The 15,000-nt window shown below is 50.1% G+C and overlaps 1 protein-coding gene across 7 annotated transcripts in view; it reads left to right on the top strand.

Moving 5' to 3' along the window:
* ZNF536 (zinc finger protein 536) overlaps window positions 1–15,000 on the top strand; it is a 483,243-nt gene that overhangs the window by 132,141 nt on the left and 336,102 nt on the right. The window lies entirely within an intron of this gene.

Here is a 15,000-nt window from a genome sequence, read left to right as displayed (position 1 = left end):
CCATACCTCTTTGCCTGACATCGCTGAAATGTAGAAAAGTGAAAGTTAAAAATAAAATGAAACATTTAAATCTTGGCTGTTGAGAGCCTCAGATAGACATCAAGGCCAGTCGATAAAAGCCCCTATCAATTAGGTTTCCACGGTTATCATCTGATATTGGTTTATTAGCAATTGCACAGGTGCAGAGTTCCGGTATTAAGAATCGGAAGGGATAAGAAAAAAATCAGGGAAGTACCATAAATTGGAACTCGAGGGTCTGGGGCTCCGAGGTGCGCGCCTGGAGGCAGGGGACAAGACAGCTGTGGTGCTACGGCCTTGTGTAATATTGCAGAAGAAAAATATCTGCAGAGTAAGAGTTGGAAGTTTTCCTTTTTTTAACCCCCTTTATTTGAGTTAGAAAGTGTTGATTTCACACTGTGGTGAGTGTTTTCCATCAGTTTCTTGGTGGGTGTATTTCGTGTTAAGAAAAAGGAATAGTGCATATCAGCAGTGGTCGCTTCCGTCAGCGGATGAGCAGACCTCCCCTGGCAACGGTGACTTCTCAGAGCACTGGGTCTCCCCTAGGCATGGTGACAACCCACAGGCTTCCGGGCCCTGGGCTTCCAGACTGAGCTGGTTGGCTAGTTCCTTCCACAGCATATCGCCGGCAGGAGCAATTTTTGGTTCCATAGCTGTTTGGTTGGGAAAACAAGCCTGCAGTTGCCAGTAAGGTTTAGAATCTGCCTGCCAGATAAGGGAATGTCTGCGAAGACTATTTTCCCTCTTGGGAGGCAAAACACAGATGGAGGAGTTAGGAGCCTTACAATATTTAGCTGCTACATTGATGGTGAGGATTCTGCCACGCGGATGCTCACAGTTTTGGAAGGCCCAGTTTAGCATCCATGCTGCAGGCTTCAGGTAGGGGAGAAGGGTCCAGGGGCAGTGAGTGCACCAGCTTGTTCTGGAACATTCTACGCTGTGTGCCTCCCGAGTTGGAGGAGGTGCTGAAAGGTACCATTTTCCCTGACCCCATTTGGGATAAGTAAGGAAGGGAAGGATGAACCACCTGCCCAGGTGCCTGACTGAGGGAGGTGGAGACGGGGCATGCATGCCATCTGAAAATGAGACTCAGACATCCTTTGCATGAGCTTCTCGGACTCTGTAGCATAGACAGTAGCTCCAGGCTCATCAGATTCTCTGCCACAGAGGCATGCGTTTTATATTACTGATTTATTTATTTTCATAGAGATGGGGTCTCGCTCTGTCACCCAGGCTGGAGTGCAGTGGTACAATCATGGGTCACTGCAGCGTTGACTCCCTGGGCTCAAGCGATCCTCCCACTTTGGCCTCCCAAAGCATTGGAATTACAGGAGTGAGCCACTACACCTGGCCATGTCATACATTTAACAAAATTAACTGCTCTGGCCTGCTCTGGACCTCCTATAAGATACAGAACAATGATATGTTCTGTGCGTTTGGCCACATAAAGGCAGGGAGATTTTCCCAGACTGGAAATAATACATCTTGGAATAATTTCTGGGTCCCATGAACTGGAAGTAGGATTGAGACTTTATATCCGAGAACAAATTGTGTCCCCAAGAAGAAATGTTATTCCCCGGAGACCAAGAAAGGGGGCAGGTCTTAGAAACAAGCAAAGGCTGTGTGGGCACCATCCTTCCTGCTTCTTGCTGACCTTCAGGCTCCAGACCACAGGCTTCTAGGGTCCTGAAGTGGAGTCCTGCCCCAGGTAGTCTGGGCCTGGGATGAGCTGGTTAAAGATGGGTTGGAAGTGGGCTAATTCCACCCCGGAGCCTTTTCTGAACTTCCAGAGTTACCTGCTGGGGCTCTTGCTGCTTCTCTTCATCAGTGTCCTCCCGATTCTTTGCGCTGCACACTCGACCTTTCAGAGTCTTACATATTAGGCCACGTTTGTGATGCTGTAAAGAAATACCTGAGGCTGGCTGATTTATAAAGAAAGGAGATGTATTTGGCTCCTGGTTCTTTGGGCTGTGCAAGCAAGGCGCCAGCATCTGCTCGGCTTCTGCAATTGCATGGCTTACGGTGATGCATCACGGAGCTTTTTACCCATGGTGGAAGTTGAAGGAGAAGAAGGAGCATCACACGGTGAGAGAGGGAGCTAGGGAAGGGGTGATGGTGGTCTCAGATTCTTTTAAACAACCAGATCTTGCATGAACCAACTGAGTGAGAAGTCACTTATCATCAAAGGAATGGCAGGAAACCGCTCATGAGGGATCCACCCCATGATCAGTCTCCTCCTACCAGGCCCCGCCTCCAACGCTAGAAATCACATTTCAACGTGAGATTTGGAGGGGACACACATCCAACCCATATTGTATCAAATGCTATACAAACGCAGCTTCAGGACATCCAGACCGCACTCTTTATTTTATTTCATTTTACTTTTTTATTTGGAGACAGGATCCCACTCTGTCACCAGGCTGGAGTGCAGTGGTGTGATCTTGGCTCACTGCAACCTTGACCTCCTGGTCTCAAGCGATGGATCCGCGTGCCTTAACCTCCCAAGTAGCTAGGACTACAGGTGTCTCCCATCATGCCTGGCTAATTTTTGTATGTTTTGTATAGATGAGATTGTGCCATTTTTCCCAGGCTGGTCTTGAACTCCTGGGCTTAAACCAGGGGTCCCCAGCCTCTGGGCCATGGGCTGGTACTGTCTGTGGTCTGTTAGTAACTGGGCTGTCAAACAGGAGCTGAGCTGTGGGCAAGAGAGTGTTACCGCCTGAGCTCCACCTCCTCTCAGATCAGAGGCTGCATTAGATTTTCATAGGACCCCGGACCCTATTGTGAGATGCGAATACGAGGGATCTAGGTTGTGTGCTCCTTATGAGAATCTAATGCCTGATTATCTAAAGTGGAACAGTTTCGCCTGAAACTATCACCACCTCCTGATCCATGGAAAAATTATCTTCCACAAAACTGGTCCCTGATGCCAAGAAGCTTGGGGACCAGTGGCTTAAGTCACCTGCCTGCCTCTGCCTCAAAAGTGCTGGGATTACAGATATAAGCCAGTGTGCCTGGCCCAGAGTGTCACTCTTAGGCACTGATTACATACTAATTGAAGCAGCCGTTGGTAACTGAATGAATCACACACCTTGGACGGATTTCATGTGCCACCACAATGTGGATTTCCAGACAGCCATCTGCAAAGATTGGAGGCAGAATTTTGGGGCATGGTTGTCTAGCCTTCTATAGCTTTATCCTTTGGAAAGACCCCATGTTCGGGTCGAGAGGCCTGGTGACTTCCAGAAGGAAAGACACTCCGATCCTGTAGGACCTTCCTTTTATCTGACAGACACACTGTGTCCCAGGCACCTACAGGACTCTGGGGACCCCAGGCAGTGTGCACTTTAGGTGCTGATTCTGTGGTTGCCTGGGCTGCCCCGAGTCAGCCCCTCTGTCCTGGTACAGATGAGTGAGTCAAGATCCTTCCCACGGCAGTAATTACCTTAGTTAAATGCTGCAGGAGCGGTACTTTGGGAGCACAGAGGAGGGAGTGAATAATGGTAATTTCCATGTGATAATGATGATAAGCCCGGCACATGTGTGTGGGGCTTTGCATTGTATTGAATCTTCACCACGAGATCTCCGGGCTTTTGGAAGAAAAGGTCCCAGCAAACTCCTTTGTAGCTGCTGAATGAGGTTGGTGTGTAAGGTCCCATTATGTACACTTTCCCAGGGAGAAAACCGAAATCAGAGATGATTTCGACTCTAGAGAGAAGGTAGAACGGAGCTCCTTCTGGCGTACGAATTTCTTGGTATCACCTCAATTGATCCTTCCAAATCCCCTTGCAGGTAGTAGATACTATAGTTCCGTCCATTTTCCAGATGCGGGATCTGAGGTCAGAGAAGCGGCCTGCCCCAAACCTGGAAGGCAGGACTGAGCATGGCTCTTCCTGACATTAGAGCCTGATGCCTTAGCCTGATCCCTTCTTCCTGCTTCAAACCTGGTGCTTCCAGCACGATTCTTCTCAAGTTTAGAGCCTGAACTCTTAGCCATTGCACTGGGTACAGTGTTAGACAAGACAGACGAGGGTCCTGTCCTCAGAGGACTGATGTTATGGGGGTCGAGGGTGGGGAGCAGTAAACAAAAAAGCCAGTGGATACGATGACATCATAGAGACATAAATGCATGAGAAAATGAAGGAGGAGAATGTGGGGGGGAAGAGGGGGGAGTGTCTGTGCTTGAGAGAGGGCAGGTGGTCAGGGGAGGTCCCCCTAAGGAAGGGACACTGCCAATTAGAGGTCTAGAGGACATGGAGGGGCCAGTGGGATGGAGTTCTGGGAAGAGCTTTCCCAGCAGATATGACAGCAAGTGCAAAGGCCCTGTGGTAGAGAAGAGCATGGCATGTCTAAGGGGCAGCATGTAGGCCAGTGTGGCCAGACAGCGAGCCCTGGGGAGAGGATGGGCGGGGTGGAAGGCTTTTATCAGGCATGGCTTTGTAAGCCATGCTGAGGAGTGTGGACTTTCATGTTTAACCAGAGGGAGTATCTTGAGAAACCCTCCCTTTGCGGGTGTGGAGTTGCTCCTGGGTGCCAGGAATGAGTAGCTTGGATTGGCTCTTGGTGGCCTTCATTTTCTGCTGGAGGGATGACCTGGTGACTTGCCCAAAGCTGGGAATTGGGGATTTCAGGCTCTGCGGATGCAAGAAAGATGGACAGCAGCACTGGGGGCCCTGCTCTCGGAGCAGCAGGGCCCGTGACAGCTCCTCAGGCCCTGGTATGAGCTTTCTGTGCAGCCCAGGGAGGCCTGAGCCTCCCAGCTGTGGGTGCTTGGGGAGAGTGATAGGTGGAGGGCTTCTGGGAGATATCACAGCCCACTTAACTTCTCTGAGCTCAGATCCCACATCAGCCCACAGAGTCCAACTGGGCTGCCCTGCTCAACTATGGCTCACCTCTTTCTGGTATAGACTCTGCTTCTTCCATTGATCAGGGAGCCTGGGTCTGGCTAAGTGTATACCCAGAGGAGAAGAGTGACCCCCAGGGAGTTGCAGCCATCTCCTGTTCACTGCAGGGGAAAACTGGGTCATTATGGGTCATCGTGCATGCAGGGTGAGTTTAAGGGTAAAGAGTCTTGGTGGTTATAGTTGAGACCTCTTTCCCTTGGGCAGTGCAGGTGTTATTGCCAAGCAATACTCTCTTCTCCTGAATTCCAGGTCATTCCTAGGCTCATGGAACCCTTGGGCCAGCAGGAACTTTTATGATCAAAGCCACCTTCCTTTTATGGGTGAGAAGGCTGGGGCTCAGAGAGGGTAAGGGACTGGCCCAGGGTCACACAGCAAGTCATTAGCAGAGTCAGAGTCAGAACATAAATCCACGCATTTATGTTCTCACCTGAGCACAGTATGCCCTCCTCACCTCCCCCGGGACGCCCAGGCAGATCCAGACACCTTGGGGGCCCCTTTAGGTGAACTGAGGCTCTAGCTTGTGCCTGGGTGGTGGGGCTTGTGTCTTCTTCGTCTCCGTAGCTCTCAGCCCCTAGGATCATTCCTGGCCCACCCTATATTTAGCAATCACTTGCTGTTCTGATTGACTAGCCCCCTCGCTTCTGAAACTTGTAGTCATTAGAACTTGTTGCCTTTCGGTTTAAGCAAACCCAATATATGACAAATCCACATTTCTTTCTGAATTTTCCAACATGCAGGAATTGCAAAACCCAAGGTCTGCCCAAGTCTAACTTATGCCAACACTCGGGATGCGATCAGGCCCAAATGCTGGCTGTGAGTTTCTGGTACCTGGACAGGTGATTTGGGATGCCCTTCAGGGATTCCAGCAGGCCCATTTTAGGGTCAGAACCATGAAAGTTTTGGACAAAGGCAATCAAGGCTGAAGCAGCTCAGCCTGGGGCAGGGTTTGGACTCTGCCTCAGAATGTGATTCTGTGGCCCACCCTGTCACTGTGTGTCCCGGGCAGGTCTCATCCCTCTTGAGGAGCTGTCATTGCCCCAGATTCAGAGCGCAGTTGGTCAATGCATGAAGGTCAGTCGCACAGAGCAGCGTGGGGAGAGCTGGCCCATCAAAAGGGACCGCCACCATCACCACTCAGTTTCCACCTATTGCAGCCGCCCAGGAGCGTGGGCCGAGTTTGCCCAGGTTTTCGGAGTTTTAAAAGAAAAGTCAGCAGAAGGGAATCCAGTTCTTTAAAAATTTTTCTTCTCTGATGTGGGTAACAAATTCCAGTTTTCAAAACACTTTCTGTAAACACAAGTGTGCGTGCGGACTGGCTGGACCTGGGGCCTGTATTTGTGATTCCTGAGTGCAGGGGCAGACACCGCGTGCATGGGGGGCTCTCTGCAAGGAGTAGCCAGTGTGGCCCTGAGCTGCCCTTGGGACAGCCTGGCCTGGAGTGTATGAGGTGCAGAGGGCCTGGAGCATTGCAGGTCCCTGGCCCCACGCTTCTCCTGGCCCTGAGTTCTCCTGCTGCTGAATATGGCAGTGCCACAGGGAGCCCAGTGATGGTTTCTGACCGCATGGGGGTAGGGCCGTTGCTCAGAGGTGGGCAGCAATACACAAGTCCCCATCTTCTGGGGGAGGCAGTCAGGACGCCCCGCTGCAGGCATCTGGTTCCACCTTCCCTCCTGTCTCCCCAGCGCCTGAATTATAGGGTGCCAACCTATCCTACCAATGTCTGCAGTGGGGATGAGGGGATGGCCGAGTTGCATCCCTGGGGGCAGTAGGACGACCACTCCCCACCCCACTTGGGTAAGGGCTGCTTGGGAAAACACTTCTGCCTCCTCTGAGTCTGATTCCACCCTTGCGTGTGGCTGATCCACTGCCTTTTCTCCCCTGCCTTTGGGAAGCAGTGGTCCTGATCCTCTGCTCTGCTGAGGCTTTCTCTGGGCTGCGACTGGACAGGGGCAGTTGACCCAGGGCCTGCGTTGACCCTGGGACAGGTGGAAGGACAAGATGCTTTCTGTCCTATGAGGCCACCTGCTAAGCAAGAAAAAAACCTATTGCTCACCTCTTCCCGGTCCGGACTCTGCTCCTTCCTCAGAGGGAACCAGGAACCTCAGCTTCCCTGCAACGAGAGCCTGAGGATCAGAGAGGCAAGCAGGTGGCCCAGCATCTCCAGAGCTAGGGGAGGAGGTGGGGGCAGGCCCCCAGATAGCTGCTGAGCGTTTCCTTCTACGAAAGTACCCTGCAGCAAGCTTGGGCGTAGTGCAAGTGCTTGGGGAGGGGTCGGCTGGGCTCCGGGCCTCACTTCCTGTTGGCCCCTGCCCGGCTCCCTTGATTTCTGTACCCTCCCTTCATCCTTTCCACATGCAACATGGAGTTTCTGTGTGTGTAATATTATTTGTTTTTATTTCTGTAATCCCTTTATTGTTTGCACAACTGCTGTCAGACTGTTGCCTGAAAGTATCACAGGATAATTGCAGAACGCCTGCATAAGTAATTTCTTATGAAATCGGGCCTTGTCTGCATATAAAATTGTTTTTCGTTGCTGCATGCATGGACTTTATTATGTCGAGGCTGTTTACCGGGCTTGTACCTTTCGCACAGGCCACAGAGATGGGAGTGCCTGACGTCGGGACATAATGAAACACCATCAGTATTCCTTTTTGGTCAGATGACATTTCTGGAAGGTGACAGTCGGTCCGATGCGGTCAGAAAGAGCCTGGCCTTGGAAGGAGGGGAGCCATTGGCTGAAATGGGGACGACTCAGGCTCCGGCTTCCCAGGCTTCTGCCGGGGAAGGCCACTGGCTAAGCCGGCCGCGCACTGGGCATTTCTTCCAACCACATTTCTGCGATATTAATGGTGTGTGGTAGTGAAAGAAATGTGTTTTATTCTCGAGCCTAACCCCGCTGTTATCAAAGTAACTTCCAGCTTATTAGCGACAAAGGACTTTTCTCCTCTCTGCTGCCCTGTTCGCCAGGGCTTCCTGAATTAAACTGCTGCTTCCTGTCCTTTATATGCATGACCACATCTGGGTAGCCTGCTCACAGCCCTGCTGCTTAATAACAATCACCTTCCCTTTCAGTCTCTGTTGATTGTTTCTAATTCACTCTGACAGATAGTGCCTGACAACTTGCCGGCTTTTCCCTCCCTCCGTGACCTGAAGTTACTCACAGCACTTATATAGTCTGTCATTTTTAATATTTGATTTCATTTTAAGTTATGTGTTTTACTGAGAAGATGAGACCAAAAAAAAGGGGACTTGTAATGGAACATAAATTTAACCCTTCTTACCATTCGGCACCCGCCCGGAGAACTCTCCCTGTGTGTCTGGGCGACAAGCTTCTCCTTTTCTGGAATCCCCGACGCTGTTGCTGCTGCTGCTGGATTTTCTTCTCTTTCCTTCTTTTTTTTTTTTTTTTTCTTAAGCCTTCTTTCTTTCATTTCTGGAAACAAAAGCTTCATGTCATATATTTTTTTTTCCTTTAATGGGGCTTGATTACTTTATGGAGCTAATTATGTCGCTTTTTGCTTTGCAATGAGGGTCCAATTGCTGGAGATTTGGGGGGCTTTGCTGCGGAGGGAGGGCGTCCGGGGAGAGGCCTGGCGAAGTGGAGATGACTGGCGGCCACGAAGGAGTCCGAAATGCGCAATAGGCGGGGCGCCGTGGCTCACGCCTGTAATCCCAGCGCTTTGGGAGGCCGAGGCGGGTAGATCACAAGGTCAGGAGTTCGAGACCAGCCTGACCAACATGGTGAAACCCCATCTCTAAAATACAAAACAAAACAAAAAACAAAACGTGCAATGGACTTTGCTTTTTGGAGAACTTCTCTTTGTGTTAGCTATTGGTGCAGAGAAATGTCAGTTTCCCTGGGCTTGGGAAGTGCCACTCGATGTGAGACCTTCCAAAGAGTGGGGATTGGGCGGGTGGTGGGGTTGAAGCTGGACATACATTTCCTTCTGCCACATTCACTCTGAATCTGCCCCCGCGGGTGGCCTGGCAAGGCTGGTGTCCTCCAGGGTGGGGTGGGTGGGGCAAGCGTCCCACATCACTTCAGGGTCCACTCTGCTGTGACTTTGCCTTTTGTTTGCCATGAGACAAAGGCTCCTGTGTCCCTCTTGGCCCTTCAGAGGTCGAGAGCTGTGAGGCTGTGCATTAGGTCAGCTTTGCAAATAGACACCACTAAGAAAAGAGGCGCATTAACCCATGACGCCTCACTTCTGCCACTGGTCCTACTACGGGTGCCTGTCTGTCCTGCACTGTGGGGCACGGGCAGGTGAGAAAGTGCAGGAAGAGAGATGTGGGTTGGATGTCAGTTTAAAACATTTCAATGTCACCATCGTCCGTAGACCAGCCTCCCTGGGACCAAAGCCCCTCCGGGTCTGGGTGCTGTCACTCTCACGGCCCTGTGTGTGTGGACCCTCAGTCCAAGTGTTCTCAGGTACCTGCAGCTGCAATTGTGCCAGGGGTAGAGGTGTGCCAGTCCTCCAGGCAGAGGCAGGTGGCTTTCCTAGTGAGCTCCGGGAGGTGAGAGCCACTTCTCAACACTTTGTTATAAAGGTAGTTGGCTGGGAAGAGTGTGATGCAGTCTGGTCTTCTAGGAGGCCGCTTTGCAGAAAGTGCCCTAGGCTTGGACCCCAGAGAAGCAAAGGGCGTCAAGGTAGGGCTGGCTCCACCATCCATGGTGCAGACATCCTAGCTGCTTTCCTGCTATTCTAGGAATCTTGGGTCCAGGCCTGTGGGAGGAAGACCTGCAGGGGCCGGCCATGCCTGACGTGGCCCAGCTACCCTCACCATGACTCATTTGCCTGGGGAGTTTCCTTTGCCAACCCTATTCCTTCGAGAACCTTGGTCCTACCTCTTTCCCTGGGCACTGTGGGTAAACCGAGGAACTGGCTGCTTCGTGAGGGCTTTGCTCATTGTTCCCATGTCTTCTTCTGAAGGAGATGAAAAAAGGCAAAAGCAATGATCTATTTTGACGGTGTCTCAGTGATGCTTATATATTTGGAAAGCATTGTCTTTGTTTTGAGACATGCTTTTTTTTATTTTTTATTTTTTTAATATATTTTTTAGAGAGTCTTATCCTGTCACCCAGGCTGGAGTGCAGAGGCACGACCTTGGCTCATTCTTTTTTTTTTTTTTTTTTTTTTTGGACACAGGGTCTCACTCTGTTGCCCAGGCTGGAGCGCAGTGATGCGATCTTGGCTCATTGAAACTCTATCTCCTGGGCTCAAGTGATTCTCCTGCCTCAGCCTCTTGAACAGCTAGGGCCACAGGTACAGGCCACCATGCCTGGCTAATTTTTGTATTTTTGGTAGAGACAGGGTTTCACCATGCTGCTCAGGCTGGTCTTGAACTCCTGACCTCAAGTGATTCACCTGCTTCAGTCTCCCAAACTGCTGGGATTACAGGTGTGAGTCACCATCCTTGGTCAAGACATGCTAATTAAAACAAAAAAGGAGGGTCATGTGAAAAAAGCAAGATGGATATAAACCATTGCCTTTCTGCAAGAGCACGTCAGCAGAGCGGGAAGGAGAAAATGGCTGCTCTCTTGCACTGACCCAGGTACTCTCTATTTATTTATGTTTGTGGAGATGGAGTCTCCATCTGTCATTGTCCAGGTGGGAGTGCAGTGGTGTGACGGGGGCTCACTGCAGCCTCAGACTCCTGGGCTCAAGTGATCCTTCCACCTCAGTCTCTCAAGTAGCTGGGACTACAGGTGTGCACCACCATGCTTGGCTCATTCTTTTATTTTATTTTTTTGTAGAAATGGGGTCTCATCGTTTCTAGGCCTTTTGGCTGTTCAAGTATAGTATCTGTTCTTATCAGAAATGGGGTCTCACTGTGCTGCCAGGCTGGTCTTGAACTCTTGGCCTCAGGCGATCCTCCCACCTCACCTCCCAAAGCGTTGGGATTGCAGGTGTGAACCAGTAAGACTGGTCCATCTAGATGGTCTTTATGTTCCTGGCAATGGACCAGGTAAGACAGAAAATAGGGGAAGAAATATATGTTATTTTATATTTTTTTCCAAATCCGTCAATAGTTGTAACCTTCTGGGGGACACCAGGCCTTCCGTGAATGTGTCATGCATGTGTGCGGGTGTGATGTGGGCTGTCAGCAGTCTTTAGCAGTAATGTTGATTCTCATTGACCGTGAGGAACCTTTCCTTTACCCTAGCCCAATGAATCTGGGCTGAAAGGACCCAGTGCCATGAGCAAGAATATGTAGAGGGAGACCAGGACCACCATTCCCTTTTGCTTTTAGGAGGGCAGTGGAAATAGGATCTCTCTCTCACTCTCTTTTTTTTGGTTGGTTGGTTTGTTTTTGTTTATTTGAAATGGACTCTGGCTCTGTCACCCAGGCTGGAGTGCAGTACTGTGCTCTCGGCTCACTGTAACCTCCGCCTCCTGAGTTCAAGCGATTCTCCTGCCTCAGCATCCTGAGTAGCTGGGATTACAGAGGCCCGCAACCATACCCAGCTATATTTTGTATTTTTAGTAGAGGCAAGGTTTTGCCATGTTGGTCAGGCTGGTCTCGAACTCCCGACCTCAAGTGATCCACCCACCTCTGCCTCCCAAAGTGCTGGGATTACAGGCATGAGCCACCGTGCCTGGCCAGAAATAGGATCTGAAAGGTGTTTTGATATTTGAGGTGTAGCATCCTGCAAGGCCAAATCAAGCTTGTTTTCCTTCTCCTCCCCACAGAGGACTGTTGAGCTTACCACTGGTTCTTGTTTAAGATTGTGGGGGAGATTGGGGTTAAAATTAAGGAAAGACTCCGATGTGGATCTTAAGCAGCAGGTCTTGATCTGTTACCTGGTGGGCTGGGACAAGCTCCCTAGAACTAACTCTAGGCTGACAAGAGGAGGGGACACAGTATTTCCCCATCTATTCCCCAACTGCCCAGAGCGCCCAGTCCAGATCTTCCGTGCACCCAGCATCGACAGCATGCATGTTCAGTGAGGACTGAGGTCTGGATGACCCTTGGTGGCAATGCTGTTGTAACCCCTTGAGTTTTCTCAGGAGGCAGCGTGTCACCAGGGCTGCGGATTGACAACGATGCCTAAAAGGACTTTGCCTGTAGGGAAGTAAGGTGCGCGCTTCTTCAGCACACAGAGCCCGCCTACTCTACCCGGAACCACCATTCTAGAAAATGATGGGTTATAGCTACAGAGCGGAGGAACCCACAGATCACAAACCACATCGCAAAGTAGAGCACAACCAGTGCCACCTCTGAGATTCAATGGAGAGCCATGAATTCTCCGGCGAGAGGGAGAGACCAGTTAATAAAAGCAATAAGAATAAATTGTGGACTGATAATAAAGGAGCTAATAATTGTTGTGCACTTCCTCTGTGCTCAGCACTGTGCAATCATTTAAAGAGAGGAAAAACTGCGCTAGTTTGGAGGCTCAGGAAGAGCTTCGTGGAAGGACCGGCCTTGGAGCTGGACCTTGTGGGACCAGGAAGGTATTCACCAATGGAGATGGGAGAAGGCAAGAGAGAAGCTTCTCGCTGAAGGCAGGAGTTTGTCACATGCATTTGCAGCTGCAGGAGAGGGGATTAAGTGGTCATGCCCGGGAGAGGCAAGATAGGGGGAAACTGGAAAAACTGGGGCAGATGGGTATGTCGGAGAGTGATAAGCATCTCTGTTTTGTTGGCACTTAGGGTGCAGGTGTAAGATGTAAAGGATATAGCATCGGAGCAGGCAAGAGTAGAAGTGTGGGCTGGACCCCCATGGTGAACAAAGCTGTGTGCCCAATTAAGGTGTTTGTGACTCATTGGGATGTAGCCAAGAACAGAGCCGCTAGAAAACCATTTGCCGAAGTGACGCAGGGAAAGTGGGAATGGGAAAGAGAATCACCCCGGCTGGGCGCAGTGGCTCACGTCTGTAATCCCAGCATTTTAGGAGGCTGAGGTGGGCAGATCACTTGAGCCTAGGAGTTCAAGACCAGCCTGGGCAACATAGGGAGATCCCATCTCTACAAAAAATACAAAAATTAGCTGGCATGGTGGCGTGCGCCTGCAGTCCTAGCTACTCGGGAGGCTGAGGTGGGAGGACGGCTTGAGCCCAGGAGGCAGAGGTTGTAGTGAGCCAAGATCCCACCATCGCACACCAGCTTGGATGACAGAGCAAGATCCTGTCTCAAAAAATACAAGAGAATCACCCCACCAGCCTCTTGCAGAACTTGTTGCCTTTCTCTTGAATGAGGCTTAGAGTGACTACAGGAAGAAAGATGGACGTTGGGACAGGCCGTTTGGGGTGTCCAGACAGTGTCCAGCCTGTGCAGGGTGCTTGGTTGCGTTTCAGGCAGTCCCAGCACGCTCTCAGGCCAGGCCATGAACTGTACACAAGCAACTTGGCCTTAAGAAAACAACAAAAAGTGATGACTCTTGGGAAAAAAAAAACCACCCTTTATATTCATCAGGGTCATATGGGTTTTTCTTTTCATATGTATACAAAAGAGGTACTTTGGGTGATACGGGAGGTATATGCCAATGTCGGGAGCCGGCAAGAACAATGGAACAATTAGCAGATTCATCAGTTCTCCTGCTTATACTTCAGTTCCAAGAGCAAAATGTTAGTTTGTTCAACTCTGTGCTTTACGCCTTGATCACAGTGTGAAAAGTGTTGACTAAGCTTTGCTTCCTGGTCGGAGGGTCAAGACCCGTGGCTTTTAAACATGCTTATATGGAATCCAAACATTCATGGTCACTGGTGATCTGAAATCAAGGCACAACTTATGAAACGAACACGTAATTATCTTGTTTACTCAGGGTATAAATAGAGTTCATGCATTTTAAAATTTTTCTCCCTGATAAGGACTTTCACCAGCATTTGGTCTTTAGATAGGCATGTACACTCTCTCTCCCTCTTTCTCTCTCTTTCTCTCTCCTGTCTTTCTTGTTCTTTCTCTTCTTTATCTTTTTCCTCATATCCCTGTTCCTCCCCCAACTTTCCTTCTCCCCTTCCCTCTCTGTTGCCTTTCTCTCTTCCCTCTCTCTTCTTCCCCTTCTCTCTCCTTTAGAAGGGAAGGGACTTGCCAGAGCTTGCTGCCCCTGCAGGAGGCAGGAGCCACCCTTGCAGTTCTTTCTAGGAGTATTTCCTGCTCCCACACGGCTTCGGTGGTGGGGAAGATGCTGCCCAGGGAGGCCCTGGTGTGCTTGAATATACATGGCCACTTCCACAAGTGCAGGCATGGGCCACAAAGCCCACGTCTGCCTCTGGCGACCCAGCTAGCTGCCCAGTAGCAAGGCCTCCCGTGGAGGTAACCTTCCCAGGCCCTCCCTCTGGGGCTCTGTTTCTGTGGGGAGTGGGAGGGCTGACTCCTTCGCTCTAAGCTGGCCACTTTCAGCATTCCCACACCTGATTTTGGAGTTTTTCCAGCCTGAGAACCACCTGCTTGTGGACTTTAATATTTTTTAAGTAGGGCCACTTTTATCTGTAACATACTATATTTAGCTTTGTCCTGAATAATAATAGCTATGAAATCTCTGGTTGAATTTGCCAGGTATGTATTTTTCATATCAAACATCAAAATAATTATATAAGTATTCATTTAAAAAAAAAACGGAGTTTCTCTGGGCATCATCTGAAATCTTGCCATGTGTCTGGCAATCGCTGTGCAACCTGGGGGCACTGTTTGGGATTTTTACATCAGCCGGGTTCTTGGAATCTAGTGCAAGGAAGCCACCCCCGCAAGCCCCTGAGAGAGCCCCACTCCACCTGCAGCTCCTGCAGCCCACAGCAAGTTCTCCTCTGTCTTCGTGGTCCTTCCCTTTGAATCCCTAATTGCCATTTAATCCTCTGCTGCTCTGGTCACATCTGACAACACTGTGAGTGGCTGCTGGGCAATGCGTTCTGGCTCTGTCACTTTCCCTTCTCAGTTGCAACACTCTCGAGAGTGGGCACCATGTTCTTCTGTGTCAGCCAAAATGCCCGATCAATTGAGCTGGCTGTCAGCCTGTCTGTCTATCTATTATCTCGCTGTCTGTCATATCAGTTTTTCTTTTTCTTTCTTTCTCTCTCTCTCTTTCTTTCTTTCTTTCTTTCTTTCTTTCTTTCTTTCTTTCTTTCTTTCTTTCTTTCTTTC

This window comes from Sapajus apella, unplaced genomic scaffold, assembly GCF_009761245.1.
Source record: "Sapajus apella isolate SASKATOON/1434 unplaced genomic scaffold, GSC_monkey_1.0 scaffold68, whole genome shotgun sequence".
Lineage (NCBI taxonomy): Eukaryota > Metazoa > Chordata > Mammalia > Primates > Cebidae > Sapajus > Sapajus apella.
Note: the sequence above shows the minus strand (reverse complement) of the source record. Positions and strands in the feature narration are given on the sequence as shown.